The sequence below is a fragment of the Sus scrofa genome, chromosome Y (genome assembly GCF_054392235.1).
Source record: "Sus scrofa isolate SSC_HxYL_T2T_F1_AM1 chromosome Y, Sscrofa_HxYL_maternal_Yorkshire_Landrace_v2.0, whole genome shotgun sequence".
Classification (NCBI taxonomy): Eukaryota; Metazoa; Chordata; class Mammalia; order Artiodactyla; family Suidae; genus Sus; species Sus scrofa.
The window spans coordinates 12,645,083-12,657,226 of NC_139402.1; the positions used below are offsets into that span (position 1 = coordinate 12,645,083).

The 12,144-nt window shown below is 43.1% G+C and overlaps 1 protein-coding gene and 1 pseudogene across 1 annotated transcript in view; both read left to right on the forward strand.

Moving 5' to 3' along the window:
- The first annotated feature begins 3,449 nt into the window (after positions 1–3,449).
- Positions 3,450–12,144, forward strand: part of LOC146394372 (heat shock transcription factor, Y-linked-like) — a 455,151-nt gene continuing 446,456 nt past the window's right edge. Inside the window, exon 1 of the mRNA XM_085009038.1 lies at positions 3,450–3,484. The gene's annotated coding sequence lies outside the window, so the exon portion shown is untranslated. The remainder of the gene's footprint in view (positions 3,485–12,144) is intronic.
- On the forward strand, positions 3,519–5,493 carry LOC146394373 (heat shock transcription factor, Y-linked-like; annotated as a pseudogene).

Sequence of the window (12,144 nt, forward strand, 5' to 3'; positions counted from 1 at the left end):
GTACAGCAAGGGGGTCAGGTTATCCTTAGATGCATCCATTGCAATTACAGTTTTTTCCCCCACCCTTTCTTCTTTTACAACATGAGTATCTAGACATAGTTCTCAATGCTATTCAGCGGGATCTCCTTGTAAATCTATTCTAGGTTGTGTCTGATAAGCCCAAGCTCCCGATCCCTCCCACTCCCTCCCCCTCCCATCAGGCAACCACAAGTCTCTTCTCCAAGTCCATGATTTTCTTTTCTGAGGAGATGTTCTGGATGCCCTGGATATTAGATTCAAACTGAAAAGCTTTTGCACAGCAAAGGAAACCAAAAAGAAAACAAAAAGACAACTTACAGAATGGGAGAAAATAGTTTCAAATGATGCAACTGACAAGGGCTTAATCTCTAGAATATATTGTTATATTTTCTACTGCACAGCATGGTGAGCTAGGTACACAGACATGTTTACATTATTTTCTCACATTATCATGCTCCATCACAAGTGAGGAGACATAGTTCCCAGGGCTACACAGCAGGATCTCACTGCTTATCCATTCCGAAGGCTAGAGACTGCCTCAATGAAACCCAAGCTCCCACTCAATTCCACTCTGTCCCAGTCCCCCTCCCCCTGGAAACCACAAGTCTATTCTCAAAATCCATGTTTTTTTTTTCCTGTGGAAAGTTTCACTTGTGCTCTAAAATAGATACCAGATATAAGTGTTATCATGTGGTGTTTGTCTTTCTCTTTCTGACTTCCTTCTCTCAGCATGAGAGTCTCTAGGTTTATGTTTTATTCACTGTCTTCACAAAATTGCTATTTCTTGCATTTCCAGAAGTGTAACTGAGTCACTGAAAATGATATGTGGTTCCATATGTGATCAGTGATATCTAGACATGGGAACATGCAACAAGAGGGAATATTTTCCTGGACCATAATAGACGAGGAAGATGGGTGGTCCAGAGACCTTTGGCTACTCCTAGTATGGCCTTGTCCAGGACTAGCACATTGAGTGGCCTATCTGTGACATCATTGCCAGACCTAGAAATGTTCATTGCTGGCACTGTGAGATAAAATCGTCATGAAATGCCTCCCCAAACTATGGTCAAATGTACGACCATGGGGGAGTATGGCCAACTGTGACCTCAAGTTAGCACTTGCCTAGAGGCTCTCTGTGCAGGAAAACTTGAGGCACAGCAGCTGTTGACCTGCAGCACCGGCTGAGCAGAGCTCAGGGAGGCGACCAGGAGTGAGGCACAGGCCTTCAGACCGATTTCAGGTGAGGATCTCTATGGGCCCAAATTCTTGCATCTTCTCTCATCTAGAAATACAGAGATCATTAACCATGGCATCTGCATGGGCCAAAAGGGAGAAAAATGCAGTAGCTGTGGGTCAGACATCCAAGGAATACTAGGAATCTTATGGAAGTAATTTTAGGCAAGACTTTGCATTGCCAAGAACTTAGGGCTTATGTGCCCTGTCAGACTTGATGACACCAGCTGTTCTCAAAGCAGCATCAGCTGGCAGCGACAACCTTATATTTTCAAGGTCTTCTCTCATAGCAACAGAAAGGAGACAACATGTATTATGACCAATAGTTCCTGTGATTTACGTGTTAGTACCACATCACGTGTTAAAACCTACTCAGATGAAACTGCACTCCTCCTTCAACAATACCAGTATCTACAAGGAGATCCTGCTGAATAGCATTGAGAACTATGTCTAGATACTCATGTTGCAACAGAATAAAGGGTGGGGGATAAACTGTAATTGTAATGTATACATGTAAATATAACCTGACCCCCTTGCTGTACAGTGGGAAAATTTAAAAAAAAATTCAAAAGCCATAAATATAGCTTTAAAAAAAAAAAACAATACCAGTATCAACTTACATCCCACACCCCTGTTTAATCTTATTTTTCTTTTCTTCCCATCCTCAATGGTAGCATGTACCATGTCCATCCACAAGTACTCCTCACCCCAGGCCAGCAGGAAGCAGATAGAGAAGAGTAGACATTTATCCCTACCCCATATAATGGAAGGCTTGAATGAGAGGATCCCAGGAGGATGGAGACAGACCGCCATACACCCCAACTATTGCTGCTCACCTGAGAGACTTGCTGTGGACACCCTTCCCAGAATGTGGATGTGCAAGTTGGGCAGCAAGAAACGAGGATCTGTGGGAAGCAACTGCCTGAACGACTAACTGCCTACAGGAAATAACTGTGCTCTGTCATGGGTCTTGAGCCCCTACACCTCCCTTGACCTTCCCTCCCTTCTCATTTTCCCTGCCACAAGGTCCCACCGTGGACTGCAACCACAGACTCCCACCACAGATGCTTTATAAGCCTAACACCTCCTTGTAGTCAAGGCTGATGCCATCGTGAGTTACACCCAGCCCCCTCAGAGACCCTAATAAATCCCTCTTGTGTACTAATTGGCTTTGTGCATTCCTCCCTCAGCAAACCTAATGGAAAATGTTTGGAATATTGTTTAACACACAGACTACTTACGTAGAATACACAGAAAACTCTATATAATAAAATCAGTGATACCAGATCACTGTCAGGTTTTAACAATGGGAAAACATTATGGTAGAAGTTTTAGAGTATTCAGTTCAAGGGCATAAATAATCTTCAGAATGTGGTACACCCATCAATACCCCAGTTCTCATTGCCATCAATCCACAAGGAAATCTCATACCCTTTGGATGGTACTTCCCCAAATTTCCTCTCCTAACACAAGCAACCGTCAACCTTTTTTGACTCTATGGCTATAGATATTTTGCTTGGTGCCCAGGGCCCTTCCATGTCTTGGTTAGTGATAAAGGTCGTGGTTTGTTTTGTTTTGTTTTGTTTTTGATTGTGTATTTGTTTCTTTTTTTCTTTTCTTTTTGTCTTTTTATTTTGTGGACTGTACCTGGGGCATGCAGAAGTTCCCAGGCCAGGGATTGAACCCATAGCACGGCAGAGATCAGAACACTTTTGTAACAAGCTAGCCACCAGAGAACACTGGCTATGCTTTTTCTGAATATAAATACTGCACAGATTCTAGTTATACACTCTCAAGAGCTGCATAACTTTTGTTTCACTTTGCCGTTTTTTTTTGTTTTTTGTTTTCCCACTTACAAGGCCTTACATAACAGGCACAAGTGCGTATGTGCACAAGAGAGAATTTGCATTTACTTCAGGGATGAAATGGATTTATTTTTTATGTGATTTTTTTATTAAAAAGATTCCATTGGAATGGGGTCTCATTTGCTGATCTCATTTTTTTTTCTCTCTTTCGGTTACTGTTTAAGTACGGAGTTCGTATTTTATGTTAACTGGGCTAATTTCATAGAGAAGTAAACCCTGACTGAAGGTGATGCTCAGATTGCAAGAAGACTTGTGTCTTGTGATGTCACAGCTACGCAGGCTGGCAACCACTGTGATGGATTGGATAGTTTATCTGTGTAGGCTTACCAAAGCAGCATTTAAAACTGCAGAGTTCAAAAGCCATGCAGGTGAGGAAAGTAGCTGAAGAAAAATTTATCTGAGATGGCACATGCTCCTTCAGAAATTCAAGGTGTGTCTCCTAAAGATGCACCAACTGGTTCAGAATCCTCCATTACATCTCCATGGTGTGATAACTCAATCACTGGGGACTTAGACTTGAGGTCTCAGAGTGAAGAAAAAGCTTTCCAGGCTTTGCCTGAGGGCTCCCTGATGAAGGAACCATGCCACACATTGTGTGCCTCTGAACCAGATGAAGATAATGATTTTATTCCTCTGCCCTTTCCCAGAAAACTTTGGGAAATTGTTGAAAGTGATCGATTTATGTCCATTTGGTGGGAAGAAAATGGAACCTTGATAGTGGTTCATGAAGAACGCATCAAGAAAGAAGTTCTGGAGAGAAAGGCTTCCTTCAGAGTATTTGAAACTGAGAGTATGAAAAGCTTAGTTCGACAGCTTAACCTTTATGGATGTACTAAATTGCAACGGAATTTTCAAAGATCTGCCTCACTAGCCAACATTCTGGCAGAAGATAATGAAGTCTCTGCTTGGAACAAGGCATTAAGAATTTTCCAGTTACTATTTATAGAGGGAGTGTATAAGATTCTCTTTGGACATGTGCAAATATGTTCATCCATATATGGTCAAAGTAGACCTTGAAAGTGGGATGAAGTACTGTTGCATTTTTATTATGATGATTATTTTTTGTCTTTTTGCCATTTCCTGAGCCACTCCCATGGCATATGGTGGTTCCCAGGCTAGGGGTTGAACTGGAGCTATAGCCACTGTCCTATGCCAGAGCCACAGCAACGTGGGATCTAGCCACATCTACAAACTATACCACAGCTCACAGCAACACTAGATCCTTAACCCACTGAGCATGGCCAGGGATCAAACCCGAAACCCCATGATTCCAAGGCGGATGCATTAACCACTGTGCCACGACGGGAACTCCATGTTACATTTTTAAATTGAGGATGGCTTGGTCATAAAATATTTGGGATGATAAGTCATTGTCCTAGCCACCTTGAGCCTTGTTAATGAACCTCAAAAAATGCAGGCCACAGAGCCTAATACTATTACTGTAAATATACCAGACATTTTTCCTTGAGGACAATAGTTGGCCGTGCCCACTAAGAACATTTTTGAAAATATTAGCAATGGACATGTATTGTCTCATGATATTAATTCCATATGATGCAAAGAATCAGACATTATGGTTTCTGTCTCCTCATGTCTTTGTTTCAAATACCATTAAATAAATTTCTCCTTGGTTTTAGCTGCAGTTCTACCATAATCCAAACTTTAAATGAGGCTGTCCTCAACTGTTGGTAAAGGAGGAAAAGAAGAGTCACGTATAAAAATGCTTCTCCAGTATCGGCTTCTCTACTTCAAGGTTGCAGCAAGAAGCGCTCTAGAACAGGGCATAAGGTGGATAATCATAATTCTGATTTTGATGCAGAAACTCGTGGAGAAAATGCATTTTCAACCTCCACAAATTTAAATGTGCCTTTCGTAAGAAGGCCTCCTATCAGCCAGAGAATTTCTAATACAACTACCCCAATTAGAAATGAAGTTTCTTCTACATCATCAGCATCAGCCAGACCATAGGACAAACTGTCATGGCTCAACATGCTACTTTAAACCAGTTGACCACGTTTCATATGCACTCACAAAGCAGCTACTCTCCAGCAAATGGCCACATTGTGAATTTCATTACAACTACCACTTCCATGTCTCAGTACCACCTTATTTCTCCCTTCCCGAGTGGTTATTTTGGGATGACGGTGAAGCCATCCCCTTTTCCAACCAGATATCAGAATATATCACCAGAGAGAGCCCTTTGTCTAACCCTCAACCAGCCAACCATCCGTGGTTCCCAATGCCAATGGCCACTGATACCTCTGCTGCCTCTCTCTCAAGGCCAACACCTCCATCCTCTTCATTATTTGAACACCATCCTAATTTTGACCTATCAACGTTCTATAGATTCTGCAGGATAGTGAAGATGAAAATTTAGGCTTGCAAGTGTCAACAATTTCCTGCAATTCCTTTATTTCAAAAATAGACATATATGTTCATCTTCATAGTTGCCATATCTTTATTTATGAAACAATTAAGAGTAAGAGGATGCTGTATTTCTTTTTCTAAAATGATGTTTATTTTTTCTATCATAGCTTGTTTCCCATGTTCTGTCAAGTTTCTACTGTCGAGCAAATGACCCAGGCACACCCCCCTCAACCACCCAAGACCGACACCCATACACGTACGTATCCTTTTTTTTTCACATTACCCTCCGTTGTGCTCCATCAAAAGTGACTAGATGTAGTTCCCATTGATATACAGCATGATCTCATCGCATACCCACTCCACATGCAATACTTTGCACGTTTTCTAACCCCCGATTTCCAGTCCATCACAATCCTGCCCCCTCCCCTTTGGCAACCCAAACACTGTTGTCCAAGTCCATGAGTTTCGTTCAGGTGGAAAGTTCCACTTGTGCCATATGTTACAGTCCACACATAAGTGATATCGTATTGTATTCATCTTCCTCTTTCTAACTTCACTTAGCATGAGAGTCCCTAATTCCAGCCATGTTGCTGCAAATGGCATTACTTTGTTCTATCTTTATGGCTGAGTAGGGGTTCCATTGTGTATCTGTGTACATATATGGAACACATACACCACATCTTAATCCAATCTTCTCAATGGACTTTTAGGTTATTTCCCTGTCTTGGCTCTTTTGGACAGTGATGCAATGAACATACATGTGCATGTGTCTTTTTCAAGGGAAGTTTCTTCCAGCTGTATGCCCAAGAGTGGGATTTCTGGGTCGGTCACGTACTAGTCCTATATTTACTTTTCTGAAGTATTTCCATGGTGGTTTCCATAATGGTTGTAACAAGTGACATTCCTTTCATCAGTGTAGGCGAGTTTCCTTTTCTCCACACCCTCTCCAGCATTTTTTTTATGTGTGGACTTGTTAAGGATGGCTATTCTGACAGGTGAGAAAGGTACCTCATAGTAGTTTGTATTTTCACTTCCCTAAGAAACAGTGATGTTTAGAATTTTTTATGTGCTTTCTGACCATCTGTACATATTCTTTCGTGAAATGTCTATGCAGGACTTTTGCCCCATTTTGCATTGGGTTGTTGGCTTTTTGTGTGGTTGAATTGTATAAGGTGTTTGTATATTTTAGAGATTAATCCCTTTTCAGTTTAATGATCAGAAAAAATTTTCTCCCATTGTAAGTTGTCCTTTTGTCTTTTTAGTGGTTTTCAATGCTAGATTATTTTGTGGTTTTTCCATATTTGAAAATTTTGGTAGTGAGATAGGAATATTTGACATGCCTCCTTGATGATAACGATTTCAAAAAAGAAAATGCAACTAAGGAAAAAGACAGTGGGAGTTAAGTGATTTCTGAAATAGTCCAGGTTGTATTGAATGGATGCCTAAATTAAGATGGTAGGGAAAGAGGGGCAGATGAAGTTCAATTTTGAAAGGGAAAATACATATTCTTTATGTAGCATTTTCTCAGCTGCATTATACTCTGTTATTTCAAAGGGAACTTGGATCTTACCTGACAAGATTGTCTTCATTACAAAAAAAAAAAATAAATTTCATGGGGTTCCCACCGTGGCTCAGAGGTTAACAAACCGAACTAGTGCTGATGTGAAAGTGGCTTCAACCCCTGGCCTCACTCAGGGGGTTTTAAAGACGCAGAGTTGCCATGAGCTGTGATCAAAGTGCAGCTGTTGCTCAGGTCCAGCATTGCTATGGCTGTTTTAGGCCAGAAGACACAGCTCTGGTTTGACCCCTAGCCTGGGATCCTCCATATGCCAAATGTATGGCCCTATAAAGACAAAAAGAAAAAGATAAGCATAAGTTAGAAAATACATTTCATACTCCAAACTACAGCATAGTTTAGCTTCCCCAGTGCCCATGACCATAAGTGCACCATAACTGCAATAATGAAGACCACATGACATAATCAGCGATTGCATCACCATCAGCACATGGTGGTAGTTTCGAATGAAACATTTACCAAACAAACAAAAAATGAGGGGGTATCATTATTGCTTCAAAATCCTCAAACTCTCCAGGTTATGTGTGCCTTTATTTCCTCCCCTTTATATTTCCGGGTGCACACTTATAGGTTGCTTTCTTGCTTTCCACAAAGAGAGGCTAAAACACTTATGCTGGTCTTTAATGCCAAACCTTAGCATGGTTAACAAATCCCTTGAAGATGTAGAATCTGTCTGACTTGGCAGCTTCATGTTTCTGTTTCACCACCTTTCTGGAGCCACATTCAGAAAAATTGTTTTCAGTCCTACCAGCAGTCATGTCACAATGATTCTTGGAGTTGAAAGTACTTCTCTTTGTCTACAAAAGCAAGGAACTATTGTTGGGGAGGGCAAGGGGAAGAGAAGGGGTGAGCCCCAAAGGAATCTCCCTGCTCACATGTGCACAGGCTCTCCGAGGGCAGGTGGCTGCTGATGTAGGCTACGGGTGGCAAGAAGCCACTTGCTTGGGCTAGAGCATCCTGGATTCATCTTGGGCAGGCTAGAGGCAGCCAGACACCTCTGGTGCAGGCTTAGTACAGCAGGGGATAAGTGAAATGTGGTGCCTCTTGTGTAGTCTACAGGCACCAGGGTCAAACGAAAGTATTCATCTCAGAAACTGCAGGTCACAGCCTGTGACCAAAGTCACCTAAGAGGGCAGAAAACAGAGATGGTGCTGCAACTGAGCACCAATAACTGTTGCTCTCGCACCCCTAGGATCATACTGGCCCTGCAGCTGTCACTGCCAGATGCTCCAGATAGCACCCAGATGCTTGGAAACTGTCCTTTGCCAAGGCCCTGCAACTAGGAGCAGCAGGTGCAGCACCTCCTGTGTGGGCTAAGAGGGACAGGGTGCTTCTTCCCAGCATCTACAGTTGTGAGGCTAACCACCATGGTTACCTCTGACTCCAGAGGTGGCCATGGCCTGCTACCACTTGTGACACCACCGAGGTCATTGTGACCAAACACTGCCTGTTTTTGCTCTCACTACTCTGGGAATACACACACACCCTACTGCTGCCACTACCAAGTGCTCTGGGTAGCTTACAATGGGTAGCTTACAATTTTGCATGAAACTCATTATCACCCCCTGGACCTTGAAAGGAGGAGTTACCTGCATCACATTCCTGCAAGTCCCTGCTGCTGTTAAGATCCCGTCAATAACCAGCACTATCCCTTGCTGCCTTCTTCCTGCAAATACACTCAGCACCCTTGGCATGACAACCTGCTCACACCAAAGAAAGAAGCAGCAAATATAAAAATGCACATGCCCAAAAATAAAGGGTCACCCCCCAAAGAATACAAGGAGTTACCCTTGCATAGCTGTAAGCCTCCAAGTCTATTTTGGCTTCCCCAAACTGACAGAAAAAGAAAAACATGGGCAAGGTGAAGAACTTTGGAGGCTGAGAGACATTGAGTTCAAAAGGGAAGTAGTGGAAATACTGAGAAAAATGAAGGCTGATTATCAAGGAGTTAAGAGCAGATAAAAACATTAGTGCAGATTACTTTAGAGAGAACTACAACATATAAGGAAAAATAGAAAAAAAATAGAAAATTCATTTGCAGAGACCCAAACTGAGCTAAAGGCACTAAAGAGCAGGATGACTAGTGCAGAGGAATGAATTAGTGACTTGGAAGGTAGAGTAATGGAAATTACCCAATCAGGACAGCAGACAGAAAGACAAATGAAAAAACACAAAAGAAATATAAGAGATCTATGCGATAATATAAAGCATGCCAATCTATGCATAAATGGCATTCAAGAAGGAGAAGAAAAAGAAGAGATGATTGAAGATATATTGGAAGTAATTATGCCTCAAACTTTCCAAACTCTAGGAAACAGATATCGAGATGCAGTAATCGCAGAAGGCCCCCAACACTTTGAACCCAAATATGCCCACACCAAGATATGTTGCAATAAAAATGGCAAAAGGCGAAGACGGAGAGAGGATTCTAAAGGTAGCAAGGGAAATACAAATCCTTAATTATAAGGGACCTCCCTAAACACCGGATTTCTCCACAGAAACACTGCAGGCCTGACGAAAGTGGCAATGTATACTCATCTTTCCAAAAGGAAAAATCTGCAGCCTAGAATACTCTACACAGCAAATGTATCATTACTTTGTGTATGTATTTATTTTTGAATATCATTTAAAATAGAAGGGGAAATAGAGAATTTCTTCAACAAACAAAACCTAACAGAGTACATCAACATTAAAGCCATTCTTAAGGAAACAATGCAAGGGCTTCCCTACAAAAAGTAAATTAATATAGAAAAATAAAATACAAAGTAAAATAAAATATAAAGTAAAATAAAATATAAAATAAAATAGCATAACATAAGTAGTAAGAAATAGAGTGGAAGAAATCCCAAGGGGAAAGTAATCGCTTAAATAAGTCAGAATACAGAACTAATAAATTAATAAATACATAACTACATACATACCTACTGTAATAGTGACCATAAACTCATAGGACACCTAAAGGACACACATGAAGATATTAATAAAGAACTTCAAAATCATAGAAGGTAGGTATGGAAAGGAAGAAAATATAGACTCCTTTTTTTAAATAAAATGTGTTTGAGCCTATATGAATACGAGGCTAAAGCTAGCAGATATAGGGAGAGTTTAGCATGCTTAAAACACAGGGAAACCACAACTCAAAACCAAACATTACATTCACAAAAAAACAAAAAGAAAAGTACACAAGCATACAATAAATGGAAATCATCCAACCCAAACCAAACAACAGAAAGGGAACAAAGGAGATACAGAGCAGCAACTGAAAAACCCGGGGAAAGTGGCAATAAATACATCTTTCTCAAGAATTACCTTAAATGCCAATGGACTGAATACTCTGATCAATAGACACAGAGTGTCAGATTGGATAAAAAGCAAAAACGTACAAGCTGCTGTCTACAATGACTCACTTCAGTGCAATGACCTCAAACAGATTGACATGAGGGAATGGGAAAAGATATTTCATGTCAACGGACAAGAGAGGAAAACAGGAGTTGTGCCAACCATGGCAAACAAAGTAGACTTTGAAGGGAAGGCCACAAAGAAAGATACAGAAGGATGCAATTTCAGGGAGGCAAGATGGTGGGAGAGCACAGGGACACACTTGCCCTTTCCATCATCACAATACAAATAAACACAACTACACTTAAACAGAGCAGCAACTCAAACAGAGCAGCAACTCAAACAGAGCAGCCACTGAACGCTGGCAGAAGAACTGAGACCTCCCAAAATGGTAAGAATCTCTTGACATAACTGGGTAGGACAACAGGAAACCAAGAGAGAGAGGGAAGGGGAATCAGGACTGGACTAGCACTCCTGAGAGGGAGCTCTGAAGGAGAAAGGGAACACATACCCCGGAAAATCGCCTAACCAATGGAAAGGTCAGCCAAGTCGGAGGGATCTCCAAGACTCCAAGAAAAACACAGCAGCATGTCTGAGACCTGGGAAGCAGAGTGAGAGCTGCACAGACCATCTGAACCACACACAGAGACACCAAAGATAGAGATGCTCCGGTGGGGGCTGGGCACCAAGTCCTAGGCTCCAGAGGTCAGTCCCTGGGAGCATGCTGGTGTGGGAGGCATGGAGAGACGCTAAGGGACTAGAGAGCAGTTTACCTTGGGTGGAGGGAGCAATATGTGAATGGCTGGGGATTGGAAAGCCCAAATAGAGGGAACCTGGCAGGGGATCTGGACCCACAGGAGAGAGAAGGTGCCATTGTTGGCGAGGGGAGAGCAGGAGGGGAGGGTCAATATAGAAGACTCCTTGAACCACAGTGTGTGCAATTGCCCACTGGCTAATAGAGAGCAGAGCATTACCAGCACATCTCCACTAATCCACCCCACAATGGCACAGCCAGAAGCAAACTGTCATCCATGGCAGATGGGTGCCACCCCCTGTGGAGAGCCAACCACTGCCATGGCATTCCCAGGCAGGCCTGCCCACCCATGCAAATCACCCCCCTGCCCATGTAAGCCCTTCCCCACATCAGGATGTGCCCCACCACTGCAGCAGGAAGGGGCTATCCCAACCCTCCCTTGGGAAGCACCCCGCTGCTGCAGAGGGATCACACTGGCCCCACCATCTTTGCGAACTGCTCTGCTGATGTGGCATGTCCAGCGAGCCCTGTCCAGCCACAGGAAGTGCAACTCCATCACAGCAAGCACCAGCCAGACCTGCACTCACTCAGGAAGCTCCCTGCTGCCACAGACACTCAGGAAAGCCCTGAACATGTGCAGAGTGCACCTCCACCATGGCAAGCACCAGCGAGCCACACCAGGTCGACGGAAACACCTCTCTACCATGGAGCGACCAGGCCATCACTGCCCAGGCTTGGGAAGTGCTCTGCTGCCACAGCATGCCCCAGGAAGCCCCACCCAGAGGCAGGAAATGCACCTCCACTGAGGTGCACACCTGGCAGCCCCACCCAAACTCAGGAAGGGGCCTACACTGTGGCGTGAACCAGAAAAACCTGCCCTCACTTGGGAAGTGCCCTGCTGCTGTTGCACACAAGCAAGAACTGCCTGCCCACGGGAAGTGCCCTGCCGAGGCAGAGTGAGCCAGCCAGCAACCCCAACCATCAGGAAGCAC